General features: G+C 39.9%; 1 long non-coding RNA gene across 1 annotated transcript in view; it reads right to left on the bottom strand.

Moving 5' to 3' along the window:
• The window catches only part of LOC146767038 (uncharacterized), a 98,518-nt gene that overhangs the window by 30,646 nt on the left and 51,486 nt on the right, over nucleotides 1–16,386 (bottom strand). The window lies entirely within an intron of this gene.

Raw genomic sequence — 16,386 nt, 5'->3', positions numbered from 1 at the left:
TTTTCTGCTTTTCTTGCTGACAACAGCTTGAAATATAATCGCAGCTAAAGCAGGTAATCCACCTGATGGGAATCTGCTCACTAAGGAAAAACAGCTGGGAGAGGGAAGCATTTGGAGTAGCGTTGGTATTTCAGAAGCATGTTAAATCATTTAAGGCTTGTATAGTTTTTCACTCCACTCATGCTACTTGTTTGTTAAATAAAAGCTTACAGGAATCCATTAAATTCACAGGAGAGCTACAAAGCTGATGTTTGTAGGCATTCTTGTGAACTGTTTATTGTATTGCAATTCATCTCCTCCTTCAGGTCTGTGTGTTAGCTGATCAACACAATAGTTGGAAACACATGTGAAATGTCGATTGCTCAGTAGATTTTTGGAAGGTGGGGACGTAAATAGTTCTCATAGAGCTTTATTTGTAGAACATAGATCATAGTTGCATTTTATCATTCTCTCATAAGCAGTACACAGGGATTGGTGCAGTGGTTTTATTTTTCAGTGAATAAAAAATTCTGTTCCCTTCAGTGCTGCCATTAGTGACTGGGAGACTGAAGTAAGCAGGGGAAGGATCATTGCTGCTTCTGGCCCTGGCCTGGCTGTTTTCACAGATGCTGAACCTCACCTGCAGCAGCTCTTCCTCCACCTTGCAGCCTGGGGCTTGGACCCAGGAGAGTTATTTTGCAAGGGCTTGTGCAGACTGCCTTCCCATCAGGGGATGACTAAACAAAGAAACCAATATGTGAGTTGCTTAGGAAGGCAGAGACTGTTTATGTCCTGCAAAACACATTTTACCTGAGATAAAGAGAATTTTCCCTACTCTTTTTAGCCTGCCTCTGAAGCTTAAACAAACTTGGCATGGCTAGACCACGGAAAGTCTGCCTGTGGGAGGAAGATATTAGATATCTTGAGATATATGATGCCAGTAGCTGTGAGCCTCATTCTTCATTTTATTCCTGCCTTGGGAACAGGCCATGCAAGGAGACCAAAAGCTGGCAGTGTGGAGTGACTAAGCAGAAAACAGGCAGCTGCTCAGAAAGTCAAAATGACTATGTGGCTGCACTGCATTCTTCACCCAGCCATGGAGGAGTTCTAAGCCCTAATGGAGGAATTAGCACCCACTGGGGCCAGCACAGGGTCTGTGGCCGGGGTGTGGTGGGTGCTGGAGGCAGGAGGGGCTGGATCCCTCCCCTCTTCCCCAGCTGCAATTGATCTTTGCTGAGATCTCCTCGGTAAGGCTGTTCCTTCATGAACTCCAAGTCATCCAGAACTGAAATGTGTTTGCACAAATGCTTAGAATCTGTAAATCCAGAGCCACACTAAGGTGACAGTATTTGTGATCCGAGCCTCAGAATAGTGTAGACAGTCTGATCTCAGCATCTGCCGTGTGAGATAATTGGTGTGTCTTGGCTGTGAGTCTGGTGTTAGGCTGAGCAGGGAGATGAACACACTGTGCAGATTAAGGTTAAGCCAAGAACAACATTTCTGTGAATGTTGCTGGAATGAGTTTGTCTACAGCATGATCTTGCAAATGTGATGTCTCCCCATGAATCATTTACTCTCTTTCTTCCAGATACTCTGGAGTTCCACAGTTTTTTTTCTTTTGTGATTTATGAGGAAAAATATCTATTGCTGTGTTTACAGCCTCTGGGCACTGCTCTAAATGTCACTGTTATCTGAGTCATGTGAGATCACCCCCATTGTGCACTTACAGGGACAGACTCCCCTAATGAGCATAATTGGATCTGTTTGCCTAAAATTTGGCACTACATCAGGTGTGAATAAACCCATACCTACAATCACAGAGCAGTAGAAGGAACAGCAGGAAAAACAAATTCTCAAGAAAACAGGTAGTTCATTGGAAGAGAAGTGAATGATGCCCACTTTGAACATGAGATACTTGGTTTATAGTGATTTATGGTCCAAAATCAATGTGCTTTCAATGCTACTTGCAAGTGAAAATAATAGTTGTTGATATGGAAGGCCTTTTCTGTGGATTCTCAGTTGTGCTGTTAGAACAGCAGGATCACAACAAAAATAATCACATGAAACATTTCTTTAATTGTAAATTTTAATTGTAAGAGTTTTTCAAATGTCAGTTTCTCTTTTGTGAATTGGGGCTGACTGTGTCCAGACACGCATGAAGGCCAGTACACTTTCAAGTAATTTACCAGAATTTTGAAGCCAAACATATTGGAGTCTCAGCTGACTTCCTTTTGCCTTGGCACAAACATTGAGATAACTGTGATTGGAACTGAATATTTTAGCTTCAGATTTCCCTGTTCTATGAGAGGAAGAACACCTAACTTACTGTGATCCTAGCAATTCTTAAAACCATTCTGGAGATGCTTGTGCTCAGATGGAATTTCTACAGTGGTAACTGAGTTTTCATGAATTACTTGCAGACATCTCTGAAACTCTTGAATCTCTTTTCTTATTTTCTGTTGTGATTATTCTCCCTCCCTCACTCTTTCTTTTCTCTCTCTTTTTCTTTTTTGCTCCCCTGCCAATGCAAAGTACATTTTAAAGTCACATCTTCCAGCCATGTACTGGGGAGGATGGATCCTAAAAGACTAGTTTAAATTCACTCTCTGCATTTTTACAAGGCTCACTGCAAAGCCCATGTACAACAGAAGAGTCTTTGCATCAGCTCTAACAGATTTCAGCTTGAGAAAACAGCATTTTCCAGTAAAATGCTGTGTCTCCATCCTCTTTTTTCCCCTCACACATCAGTCTCTCAGTTTATTTTTAAAGGTTTTTTTTTTTTTAATCTCCATGCTCTTTGCTTCATTTTTCTCCCTGTTTTATTTTTTTCCTAAGTAGGATTTGATCCCAGTAGAACTGGGGTTCAAGCTGATATTTTAGGAGCAGAATATGACTGAACTGCTCATTAACTACAGTAAGTATACTTATCTCTTATTAAATATTTCCATATTCAAAGTGAAAATGTTACTTTTCGCTTTAGAAGATGCTGTTCACACTTATATAACTTCATTGTTTAATAAGAAAAAAAAACCCTAGAAACCTGCTTTTTTTCATACTTGGCAGTATTAACAGCAGTTTCACACTGTAAATCATACTGCATAATACTGCAGTTTCACACTAAAAATCTGTAAACCATAAATTATAAATACAGCCTATAGCTACGTGCCATGATCACATTTTTCTAAGCTTTTCCTACAGTAGTGAACTCTTCTCTTAGGGTTTCTCCTACAGGTACTGCAGGAAGGTGATGATTTGGTAGAAAGATCTCTTTTTCTGGTATGAAGCAGTGAGGTGCCACACTTGGAGCCAAAGCAGAGCTGTACAAGTGGGCTGTGCTCACAAAAAATGTAACAATGGTCTGGGGATGCTGATCACTGCCCTTGCAGGGGTCACTCAGTTATTTCATTTCTGCCTTCTGCAGGATTTTCAGCTCAAGGACTGTGCACGTCCTTCCACTGCGAGGGTCAAATGCTGACCAGGTCACTGAAGTCTTGCAGCCTCTGTGTGTGGCTGAGCATGATCTTCAATATCATCAGCAAACCATGTGAGCTCCTCCCAGAGCAGAAGTGATTTGCTTTGCAGCCATGAAAATGCAAGGTTGGTTGAAATTAATCTTAGAAATAAGCAGGAGGTATTATTTTGGCTTTAATGGTAGTGCATTTCACCCTTTATATTTTACAGCTTTTGAAATCAAAAGAAAGGACAAATAATGAAAATTTTACTTATTTTTTACTAAAGCTGTCCCTCAAACATGATTGACCAGCAGGTATCTCTTGGAAGGATGGTGGATGCAGGTTTGTGCCTTAGTCTTCAGTGCTCTCTGCCAATAGCAGTTTCATTTTCTCCAGGTTCATTTCTTTTCCTGCAAATATCCTCTTTCCTTTTCTAAGCTTGTTGCAGTAAGGCTTTCCTTTAATTATAGTGAGCTATGGTATAGTTTCTAATGAGTCTGAAAGGCATCAACATATCAGACACAGAGGCTGCCTGCAAAAAGCCAGGCAAGTGTCAAACAGGTCCCTCTTTAAGACTTCAGGAGATTATATGCTGTTGTAGAAGCCCACTGTGTAATTACTTCACTTTCATTGTCACAGATGGCTACTGAAATCATTCTGTCTGATAGTGTTTGATGAAGCATTTAACATTTTGAATCACTGTGGAGTAATACAATTCAGAATGAATCTTGAATATTTTAACTGGATTAAATGTCTGAGAATTTTTTTGTCTCAATGTGCCACACTTTTCTACTTTAAGAAAACCTCATGCTAACCTTTGAAGTTATAGTATTAAAAATGCTATTTGCTGCTGAAGATGCTATAGAATGATGAAAAGAATCCCACCTTTCCTTGGTAGCTCTGGCTGTTCCTTTCTCATCATAAAGTATGTATTAGCTCTTTCAGACAGCTGAACAGTCCCATTGTCCTGGACAGAGAAAAGCATAAAATCACTGGCAATCACTTTGCCATTGTGTTTGGAGATTAAAGGACAGGACCTGACAAATGAGGCAGACCTTGAATCTGAAGAAGAGGTAGCATCAAATAATGCAGCTAAACAGTATGTCTAGCACAGATTAGCTCTGAATGAATTCTTGGCCAGTCATTCCTCTGGCAACCTATTTGCCAAAGAATGGTCCTTATTTATCTTTCAGGCAGTATTGATCTTTATTTCTAATTCTGAATATTATTTTGTATTCAGTTTTAATTAAGATTTGTGATGGTCTTGTAAGCTTCCAGGAATGCTCAAAGAGCATATACAGTGCTCATAATCCAGAAAATTATCTGGATGCTTTTTTCTGTGCTTGTTGTCCTTACTCCCATCATGCCACCCTCATCCTTGGCAGCACATATTTGTATCAGTATCAGTTTTCTAATGTAAAAAGCAGTGTACAAGGATTTATGGGAAGATCTTGGGATGACTCAATGCTTGGCTGCTGTCTCAGCAGCAGAAGGCTGTGGTTTCCATTTCCACCTCATGTACTGGGCTCACACCCAACGCTTGGCGCTGTCTTTTAGTGACAGGGGGTGTTTCACTGAGGAAGATGTCATCCTGAACATGACACGATGAACTCGGAGCTATTGTTTCTCCATCTGGAAATGAAAACCACAAGGAATACTTCAGACAGTGCAGGAGCTTAGCTTAGGGCACAGCCAAACGTTCCCAAAATCATTGCTGTGGCAATTCAGATGTGAGATGTTCAGTACGTGAGGTTCTGCCTGAAGAGTTTTTGCAGCATCGCTGTCTGTATTGTTTTCATCAGTGCACAGCATCTGCTGTGCCATTTGTAAAACACTCCGATTTCTGTCAGCACAGCAGAAGTTTTTCTTCTTTTTGCACTTCTGTGCAAGTGGCAGGAGCTGTAACAAGTTGGCTTTGCTGCTGCCTCTTCTTCCCACCTCTCAAGAGGTGTATCCTTCCTGTTGCTGCAGGGAGAAAGCCAGTAGTAGAAACCAGTGTGTGGCACCACTGGAACACTGAAATGTGTCTGCCAAGGGAAATACTGCAGGTGACTCCATTTTTTTTGGTGATACAGAGACAGCAGTTCTTTAGTTATGGTGCATGGTGGAGGCTGGAACAAGGGGCCAGTATTGACAGTTTACAATTGTCTTTAGTAAATGAGATTGAGGCACCTAGGGAAAATTGAACATTTTTGGCTTATTATAATAGTCTGCTTAAAAAAAATATATATTTATCTTTCTATTATCTGTGTCTCCCTGTTACCCCAGTTTTTCTGCACTACTCTAATCTTACTACAGATTTCTGCTTGTTTTCTTCTTCCTCTCATCAGAAAAAGAAATAAGGAAAGAAAGAAAGAAATATTTCAAGTACTTTCTCATTTTTCCTTTGGTTAAAATCATGGAAAATGCTTATGTGGGAACAGTGATAATAGCCAAGGACCAGACTTCAGCCCTGTGTTTTCATGCTTTTCCAGGGAACATAATGATGATTATGAACTGATCCAGTCACAGCTCATAAATGAGTTTGCTTGCATACAGAGAGCTGATAGCAGATTTCAGATAGATTTGGGGTTAGGCACACAAAGAAAATGCTTCTGTTTTTCTATTCTCATTATGCTGGATGCCACACTGTGAAGCACCAGCCTTGCTGCTATCAGTGATGAACTTCTCTCCCTTCACCACAAACCTAATCTTAAAGAGCAATTAAAAATTCACTGTAAAAGTTGTTTGTGATGTCCTATTACCCCTAGGCAGGGCACACCAGGATCCTACCAAGGATACCATCATGTCCTAAAGCCCCTCATACTCACAACCTCTCTGTGGTCACTTTGGAGAGCTGAATCTCCCTCTTTGTCTGAGCTCAGAAATAACTCTTGATGGAATTTGGTGGAAAAACAGTTGGGAAAAGTATTTAAAAGTGAGAATAAATATATTGCTTGGTGCCATGACAAATACTTTACATCTTTTAGATGGTATGAATGTGCAAGTAAATTAATTTACAATTCTCATGACACAAAACTAAGTTGAAAACTGTAAATAAGATTTGTTTTGCAGATCACAGAAATAAGAGAGCATACAAGAGAGTCTGATATGTGAACAAAGTTGCTTATAAAATAGACTCCTCTCAGAGAATTGAAGTAGTTTTCTTCTTTAACAAAAATATGGCTGTTAGATTCTCTGCCAAACTTTTAGTGGCTTAAAACTCCAAGATCTCTACAGAAATCTGGAAAGAAGCCATTTTGGAACATGATTTTTATCAACAGGGATTAGAAAGAAAGATCAAAACAAATCTGAAGTTTTAATAAACAATCAAGTTTCCATCTTCACTGGTTAGATTGCTATTTCCCTCTTATGCAGGTAGTACTAAACTGCAGGTAGCAGGTGGGATTCCTGTTCTTCATTAGACTTTAATATCACTTCATATATATTTTAAATTTATAACAGCTCTCATGAATTCAAATGAGACATCACAGTCCACAGATAAAACTGCAATAACAGTTATACAGATTTTAGAAAATAGCCAGCCCCAGGTGTTGACTCATGAATATTTATACACATCAGGCATCAAAGAAGAAAAACACAATTTAGACCTGATTCTATTCCCAATAAGATGAATTTAAAAATCACCCAATACTAGAAAAACTCCTGTAAAAGACATCTGGGAAAAAACCCAACAATTTTTCCCCATCTCCATGTGTATTCCCAAAAATAGGGTGGGGTAGAGGGATCATAAAATGAAAATATGTTTTTTGCTTTTTTTACTTCTTGAGATGGTTATTATTTTTCCTCCACTTGGAATATTTTCTTATCTAAATGCAAGTAAGCAAAGCTATTTTTTTTTGCATACAAAACTTTTAATTGTGTCACAATATTTGAGTTTGAGCATATATTCTTTGCATAATAAATTTAATTAATAAAAGCAATCTCTGTGACACCTTTGAAAGAAAATGCATACATAAAAACAATTTAAAGTCAGTAAAGATTTTATTTATATAGCTAGAATACAGCCAAATTGATTTTTCTCACTTTAAAAACCCAATTTATTCAAACTTGGGAAGTTTCTATTTCAAAAAATTCTATTTGGAGTGTTGTAAGGAAGGAAAAAATAAAAACCAAGTCTGGAACGGAAATGAAATAGATACAAATACCTGGTAAAGTATGAGCTCTAGGTCACATTCTGACTTTATTTGCATCTTTGTACATACTTGGATATTTCGATTAAGTTACACTGTTAGATTTATTTCATGGCACTGAGACCAGGATCATGCACATGAATGTCTGACAAAACAGAAGAGACAGTTTGACAGATCAGGAAAATAGGACCAAACCTGGATTTTATATAGAACTTAGATTTTCACTTTTCCCTCAATTCTACATTTTCCTCCTGAAAACTAAACTCTATAAACCAGGGAGACAGTCAAAAGGGAAAAGAAAATGCTTGTGGCAATAAAAATAATGTGAATGAGGGTTCAGGAAACATGATCAATTGTTTAGAAAGACCCAAATCTGTTTGGTTTGCCGCGCTCCCGCAGGGGGAACAGGGTCAAACCATTGGGGAAATACCATCACATAAAACCATACATAAAATATATAAAAACACACTACCACATCGGTTTTTTTTTTTTTTTTTTCTAGTGACCAAGGATGACAGGGGAAGTTGTGCATTCTATTCCATTTCCCAGGACTCTGTCATTGTCCCACACTGGCAGGTGAGGTTTTACCTCATGGCAATCAGTCTAGGAACTCTTCACTGTGTTCCAGGCTAAAGAATTGTACTGAATTGCAGGATACTGTATACAAGTGCAGTATCCAGCAAGAGTAAAAAATAGTAGCTTCTCATCTGTTTATTTCAACATGACAGTCCTCTGGCACTGGAGAACAAAAAAAGTTTATTTCATGAGGTGAGAGGAGCAGAGCTATGCACTCAGAGCTATTTATGTGTTCAGTAGCCTTTAGCTTTCTAATTTGTGTCAACTTCCAAAACTGGCTACAGTTCCAGGAACAGTATTACTTGAATAAAACACATAAATATAAGGGATATTTTTTTGCAAATATGGCAGAAGTGCTACCTCAGTTCACAATGGTTTGTCTTGAGCACTTAATATATTAGAGTTTTTTAATAGCCTTTATGCATTTCTGATGAAGACTGAATCCCAGAAGATTTACAGAAAACACTTAAGGATGTTATTCCATTAGTGTTCCATTTAAAATATTTCACACTTAATTAGCTAACAGAAACAATATCAGGCTTTGGTGTTTAAATTTTAATCTGGGTATAGTCATAGTGAAAAGCTAATGCTTTGATGGAAAAATAATTATCTTGGGAATTATTTGTCATACACAAGAGGGCCAAAAATAATTGTTTAACTTCTGGTTTAAGGGAAATACAAGAGGACATAAATAAAAATTCTTTCATATGCGGGATCAAATGAGAACATTACAGTAGGCTGCCCATCTGGCTACCTTATAGGCAATTTTATATTTTCTTTCATTTATTTTCATTACCTTTATATTGAACACAGAAGAAAGTTCTTTTGCTGATATTAGTGTTGTGTGTGAAGGGGGAAATGTCCAGGTGACACATGGCAAATGTCATTTCTTGATTCACTGCAACTGTGTAAGGAAGGGCAACCAGTTTTCCCCACGTAGTGTCCAGACTGAAAATTTGGTACAGGCAACTTGGCATCGATCCCACACTTGGGAAAGGACTGATGGCAGTGGGAGCAAGTGGCACAGAGGAAGAGAAGAGTGAGATGGCTGCTTGCATCCTAAGACCATGACAGAGCCTCATCTGTCTCTGGATATCAAGGTAAAAACAGGCAGTGGCAAACACCGTGGGGTACCTTTACATCACCAGGGAATGCACTTTATATCTGCTTAGTCACTGTAACTGCTAGCAGAAGTCTGCAATATCTAGGGAAACAGCTTAGTGCATATTAATTTCTTGGAATCACCCAAATTAAAGCAGAGAGTACAGTCAGCTTTCTGTAGATTCAAACAATTAAGGCAAATTTAAATAGATTAAACACATCTATCTGTACTTAAGAAGAAAAGGGATTAGGTCTTGAATGTAACAACATAACCCTTGTTCAGCTGTTTGTCAGGCAGTTTGGATGTCTGTGCTGCATAATGATTAAAATTCATACAGAAGTATTGCTAAGAGAGGGAAGACATTTTAATTCATATCTTCTAATTAATTAACAACTACACGTGACATAAAGAAAGCATAAGAGAAGGAAAGGCTCTGAGTCATCAGATTGCACTTCGTTACAGTGAGGATTACAGTTTCATGACTCTGCACTGCTCGAGTTGAAAATTCACAATGTGCAATACTTGTATGGAGCCTAGTGAAATTTGGTTCCCAAAATAAAAAGGGAATGACAGAATGTGTGTCACGTTCAGTTGAACGACTCAGATGTCAAACAGTCCTTCAGAGAGACCGCAATGTTCTGTGTGAAAATCTATTTGAAATGTACCAGGAGTACATTTAATCAAAAGAAGCAGTGCCAGAGACTGCTGTGTGCTCTAGCCGCAGAGCAGGGATGTGCTCATGAAGCAAGCTTTGCACTGTCCCAGCAATGTGCTTTAGCTCTGACACCCAACTGGCACAAGTGCATCTGGAATAAATTCCTTTGCAGCAGCACCATGACTTTGTTTGAGGGCTGGACAGCAGTGTGGGTGTTTCATGAGTTTAGTCTGTATTGTTGAGGTTAGAAAACACTGAGGGAGAAATCCCAGTTTTTCTGACTCTCACCAAACCTGGCAGTATCTAAGTAGCCGACAGTAAGGATATTAAATCTAACACACATATAGCCACTCATGGCAGGGAAGCAGGTCGCACACAGACAATTAATCCCTTGTCAGCGCTGTTGCTGCTGGCCCATACATGTGTGCACCGCTGGATTCTCCCGCTGCTAGCACAGCCGGGGGCGGCCCTGGCAGCGCTCCCGCAGGGCAGCGGCACCGCCCGGCCTCCCAAAACAGCGACCTGCGGGAACGGGCGGGGCGGGGTTCCAGCTGCGGTGGCGGTGGCCGGAGCGGGGCGCGGGGTGGCGGTGGAGGATGGCAGGAGCGGGGTGCGGGATGCGGTGGCAGGTGCGGGATGCGGTGGCGATGCCAGGAGCGGGGTGCGGGATGGCGGTGGCGATGGCCGGAGCGGGGCGCGGATGCGGATGCGGCGGCCGGCGCGGGGCGCGGCTCCGCGGCGTGCGGGGCTGCCGCTCCCCCTCGCGGCCGCAGCCCCGCCGGGCCCGCGCTCCGGGCGCGCCTCCTCCGCAGCGAGCAGCGCGGGGCTTTCCAGCTCCGCTCCCGCCCGCCTTGCCCCGGCCCTGCCCCATGGCAGCGGCAGGAGGCACGGAGAAAATCCGCCCTGACCTCGGGCGCTGAATAAACGCTCCGAACAGCTCAATTACCGTCCGGTCACGTTTGGGGGATGCTTCAGCTTCAGCCCAGCAGATCAGCCGTGCTTCCCTTTCCCCCTCATCTTCCAGCACTGCTGACTCCTGCTTTAGGATGTCTGCTAAGTGTTTTGACGGCATTGATCTGTTTTGGTCGCACCTGTGTTAATCTGTTCTTCCAGCACCTTAACAGGCACGCAGAAGAAATTTCAGACCATTACCACGTTGGATTTTGAAAGCATATCAACAGTGTGGTGAATTCAACAGCACTGTGATAAGTGTGGTAAAAAAAAGTCAAAATCTTAGTCTGATCAAGTAGTTGTTACTTTGTACTTTGTACATTATTTAAATATGTATTTAAATTCAAAGGGCAATTAGATATTTTTGGGAAAGACAAAGCAAAGCCCTCATAAGCTAGTGTATCAGGAATTCCTGTTTATTTAGAATGTACACTTGTCTGCACTTCTTGTTGTCAAGAGAAAACTTTCAGATAATTTGATTTAAAAGGAGAAAGGTGATAGATGCATAATTTTTCTGTTTCATATTAAAGGCCAGACATTAAAGGCATCCCAGAAAACCATGGCATCCTGCAAAAGCCTATTGGAAGATAGAGAAGGGGAAATTATAGAAGAATATGGGCAATACCTGACGAGATATATGTGAAGAAACAGTAGAAAATAAAGGCAAGTCAAAGAAAAAACACAAAAAATGTTTAGGTGCTTTAAATTACTGTCAGCAACTGGTGTTTTGGATACTCCATATGTAGAAATTTTAAGTTTGCCATATTTTTCCGATCATTTATCCAGTTTTGATATGAACCTTAGTGACTACTTGTAAATTACTTTTGCATCAATATGATAACTTATATTTGTTTTATGGATTTAATTTTCTCCCTCAATTTCCACAGTGACCTGGAGCTAGTACTTTAAATATCCTTGTCTCCAAGATACAAAATGCTGTTTTGTTGTTTCTTCTGCTCATGAACCTGTCTGCATACCAGTTAGAAACTACAGAAGCACCATAAAGACAAGTTTTATAGAAAACCAGTGTATTAGGTAAGGAGGAAGCCATGAAACCAGTGCCAGGCTGTGAATGTCTCCCTCTAGAACTGTTCAGGGGTTCTGATGAAACCGATGGAGGTGATTCTAGGTGAGCAAATGAGAGATCCCTTCTGAGCTATAGCAGATCCTCTCTCACTTTGACCAGTGCTCTGATTTTCTGTCTACACTGTGTGAATTTATGTTTGCACACACATACATACTGAACACAAATGAAGGGAGAAATGGTTTCCAGAGAATTTTAGGTAATTGTCTATAGAAGCAAGAAAATTAAGTTATTTTGGATTAATGTCATGCTGTGCTATTACTCTGCTGTTTTTAAACAGAATATTTTTATTCCTTAGTTGTCTTTTGAAACTATACAGAGTGTTCTTGGTGAAAAATCAAAGATGATTAAGAGAACAGATCAAAGCAAGCATATTTTTTTCCCGACTGAAGTCATCCCCAGTCCTTTGATAGAGTTTTTTAGTACATGTGCATATCAAATTTTTGATGCCATGGCAAGATAGTCTTCTATTCAGCTTCATGAGTTTTCAGTTTGTGAATTATTTAGTTTAACTAATGGATTTTATTAAATGCAATGCATTAAGTAATAGAGGATGTCTTTGTTATCTAGATAGCTAGAATAATGCCTAAAATTTAGCAGCAGTATCATTTCTCTCCCTGACTATCTCAAATTCAATTCAAATTCTATCTTTGTGACATGTAACAATCTCTGATAATTGCATTATAGTAATTTAAACTACAATTGCTTTAATCTCATGTAATCCAGATGCATCTAAGAAAGTTTGAGTTGCAAATTTTGTTTTATAATATTGGAAGTAATGGAAACAAAATTGTAAACTTTTTTTCATATTACTTATATGGCCATGCAATGCTCTCTGTTAGATTGGTATTATTTGAACTGTGCGTAGGATTTTATAAGTTAACACTTAATATATAATTTTTTTTTGAGTCTTCATAGTCACAGAAACTTATGTTTAGGTTTTTATTTTGTCTGATAATGAAAAAGAAAGAGAGGGCAAATATTAGAGTAAGGCCTGCACTTATGATGATAGAGAGCTAATATTTTCATCAACATTATTTTCTGCTCCATAATTTTGGGTAAAAGACAGGTCTAGAAACTCATGATAATTTCACAAATTTGTGGCTTTAGAAATGCTCAGGAACCAGGGAAAACTATACACTTTTATTTTGGAGACTACAATTTCCAAACATTTATCTCATTCCAAATGAAGACTGGGAGAGAAGAATGTAGAAAACAAAGAGCATGTTATTTTTGTGTTTAAAGAAACACAGAGTGTTAAGACAGGATTAAGGGATTCCTATGAGAAGGGTAAGTAATTTGTCCTTTTTGGCTTCTGCTAACTTGCATGACCCCTGGTAGGACTTGACAGAGAACATGAAAAGTACACGAGAGATCTCCACAGCCAATTCAGTCTCCAACGTGTAACTCAGTGCAGACACCAGCTGCCCTTTAGTGAGCAAAATTATTTTTTCAGCTAGAAAGTCCTGCATGACAGTAATGTCAGAAAAGATCTGTTTGGTTCAGGTTCCACTCAGTGAATAAAATTAATTGTTTTCTGTAATTACTTTCCCTACCCAGCAGGTTAGTTGTTTTGTGTTGGGTTTTAACACATGTAATTCCTTTTGTGCCTCCTTACATTTGAGCAGCTGGAGCACTGATGCTGGGATACACATTTTGGGTTGGAGCACTGGTGCTGGGGTACATCAGACACATTTTGGGTTGGAGCACTGGTGCTGGGGTACAAAGGCACATGTTGGGTTGGGTCACTGGTGCTGGGGTACACCACGCACATTTTGGATTGGGGCACTGGTGCTGGGGTACACCACGCACATTTTGGGTTGGAGCACTGGTGCTGGGGTACAAAGGCACATTTTGGATTGGAGCACTGGTGCTGGGGTACAAAGGCACATTTTGGGTTGGAGCACTGGTGCTGGGGTACAAAGGCACATGTTGGGTTGGGGCACTGGTGCTGGGGTACAAAGGCACATTTTGGATTGGAGCACTGGTGCTGGGGTACAAAGGCACACTGGGGCTTCTCTCTGGAGCACCAAGCAGCTCGTGCAGCTTTTCTGCTGGGTAGTCCCTGCTCTTCCTCGGGCATTTGGAGGCTGCAGCGGGGCTGAGGAGAGAGGCAGGGCTCCAGCCAGGAGCCTCCTGCTGTGCTCAGGGAGGGGTGAGGGTGCTGGTGTCAAACATCCCAGAGGTGTTCACGTGAAGTGAGCAGGCAGCATTGCTTTAAACACAAGAGAGCCTCTCCTGCCTGCCCCACCTTCCTCTCTGAATTCCCCTTGATGTTTGACCATATTACCTGGATCCATTCTCCCTCCTACACCGATTTTTTTCCCCAAGATTTCTATTGTTTTATGAAGGATGTAACTATTACAATTGAACTTCAGAGCACTGTGAGAGTGTACAGAAAATGAACCAATGCAGTTTTTTGTTTTATGTTTAGAAAATTGTTTAAATTTTTAAAATAACACTGTGAGTTTCTGGGCATTAGTCACAATTTTTTAATACCTAAGAGGGAAAATAATGAACTGATTTGTGTACCTAAAGGAAATATTAGTATCTAGAAGTATATTCTGCATGAGGTACATATGGCAAATGAGCCACTTATTTTAGATAAGTACTGCATATATTTTATGCTAATTATTTGCACAGATATTCATTCCATCAGAGACTAATTAAGCAGTATCCTCAGATAACTTATGCTCAGTGTTCCTGATATCACTAGGTTAGATTTCTTGTCAAGAGATTTATATGGTACTTTTTCTTTATTTAAAAGCATACCAATCAAAGAATCCTACATAATGTAATCACAGGTGCTGAGGTCAAACACCTGCAGTATGACAGACAAAGGAAAAGATCTGATATCTTTATTAGAAAGAAGTAACTGTCTTGTTTCCTTTTGAGGTAGATAATTTATTCATGACATTAAATATAGGGAGTGTAGTAGCGACTTGTTTCTTTTCTTAGTCGGTCAAGTACGAATTCAGTTGATTTAAAATATATTATTTTTATGCAAAATGGCAACAGATGTTGGAACAAATATTCCAGCATTGCATAGTTTTATTCCAATTTTGAACTTTTTTTGACATTAGCTTGTAATATGTTTTTTTCTCCACTGGAGGAATCAGAGGATGACTGAGTGTCATCTGGGATGTCTCATTGAAAAGTGAAGGAAAATGATGAGGTTTTAACTTAATAGTCTGAAATAATAGTAGGGCCCACTATGGTAAATCAGTTCCTGCCTTCTGAGCCTATTGAAAAAGAACTGTACTGGAGAAGGTTTGACCCAGCTGCGTGGGGTCATCCTCACAGCTCCCCTGGTGAGGATGACCCCATGCAGCTGATGCACAGCATGCAGGTTTGGGAAAGAGCTGTTTGTAAAGTGTTCCAGTAGCCTTGTACAGACAGCTGCCACGGTAGGCTTTGCCAGTGAAAAGGGACAAAAGCATCACAGTTCCTTCATTCATATGCCTTGTCATCTTAGTGTATAAATATAGCTGTAGCATATGGGTACCTTTTCATTATCACCATTCACTTATACCACTGCTACCTCTTATGCTCTGTGAGGTTTTTATACTCTGTAAGCCTTTTATTCTCTGTGTGACTTCGCAAATGTGCTTCACAATGCTTTGAAGATTAATCCTATAATTAAAGGACATGGTTAAATAATAACATTCTGGCTTGCTTATACTGAAGAGACATGTACAATCTTCAACCATTAAATTGCATCTAAAAACATATTTCACTCAAAGAAACAAAGTGCCAGCAAATATTTTTCAAAGGAAGGATTTAAAGCTGCTGATTCATGACATTCCATCTAAGCATGAATATCGTATAGCATGCTTTGTCTGGAATACACTTCATTTAAGGTGTAATGTTTAATTCATCCCTACTATTTTTATATGGCAGTAGAAATACCTTTCTTTCTTATTAAACAGAAAAGGCTTCATTTTCCCAGTACATCAAGGTAGGAAACCAGAGCTGATTCACAAGGCAGTGATATGTGCTGAATCAAAATCTAAATATATCCTACAGAACAAATTACTCCAATCCCCATTTGATGCATTGTCTGCCTATAGACAAGCAGGTCATAAGCTCATTCAAGCCCTGTTTCTTCAGTTGCCAATTTGCTCTGATACCTGCCTTTATTGGAGGAAGCTGTCCCACATCCCCTGCCATAACAAAGTCATCCTGCTGGCTGAGCAATAATAGACTAAGCAGTCCAGCCCACTGCCAGAATTCAGCAAGGCACAGATGGAAGTTACAGTCATCAGATGTCTAACCAGCAGAATACCCTGCTTCTCCTCATTTGTATTGAAGTGTTTCACCTGAGGGATGATTTTTTCCACTTGATCGTTCAGTTTTGGCTTGAAATAGAACCCTGGTGGTGACTTTTTATAGTTAATGGTCCATCTAAGTCCACTAGGACTTTCCGTAATTTGCAGCCATAGGAAAAAGAAACG

Source organism: Lonchura striata, chromosome 6, assembly GCF_050655825.1.
Source record: "Lonchura striata isolate lonStrDom1 chromosome 6, ASM5065582v1, whole genome shotgun sequence".
NCBI lineage: Eukaryota > Metazoa > Chordata > Aves > Passeriformes > Estrildidae > Lonchura > Lonchura striata.
This window is presented reverse-complemented; position numbering and strand designations above follow the sequence as displayed.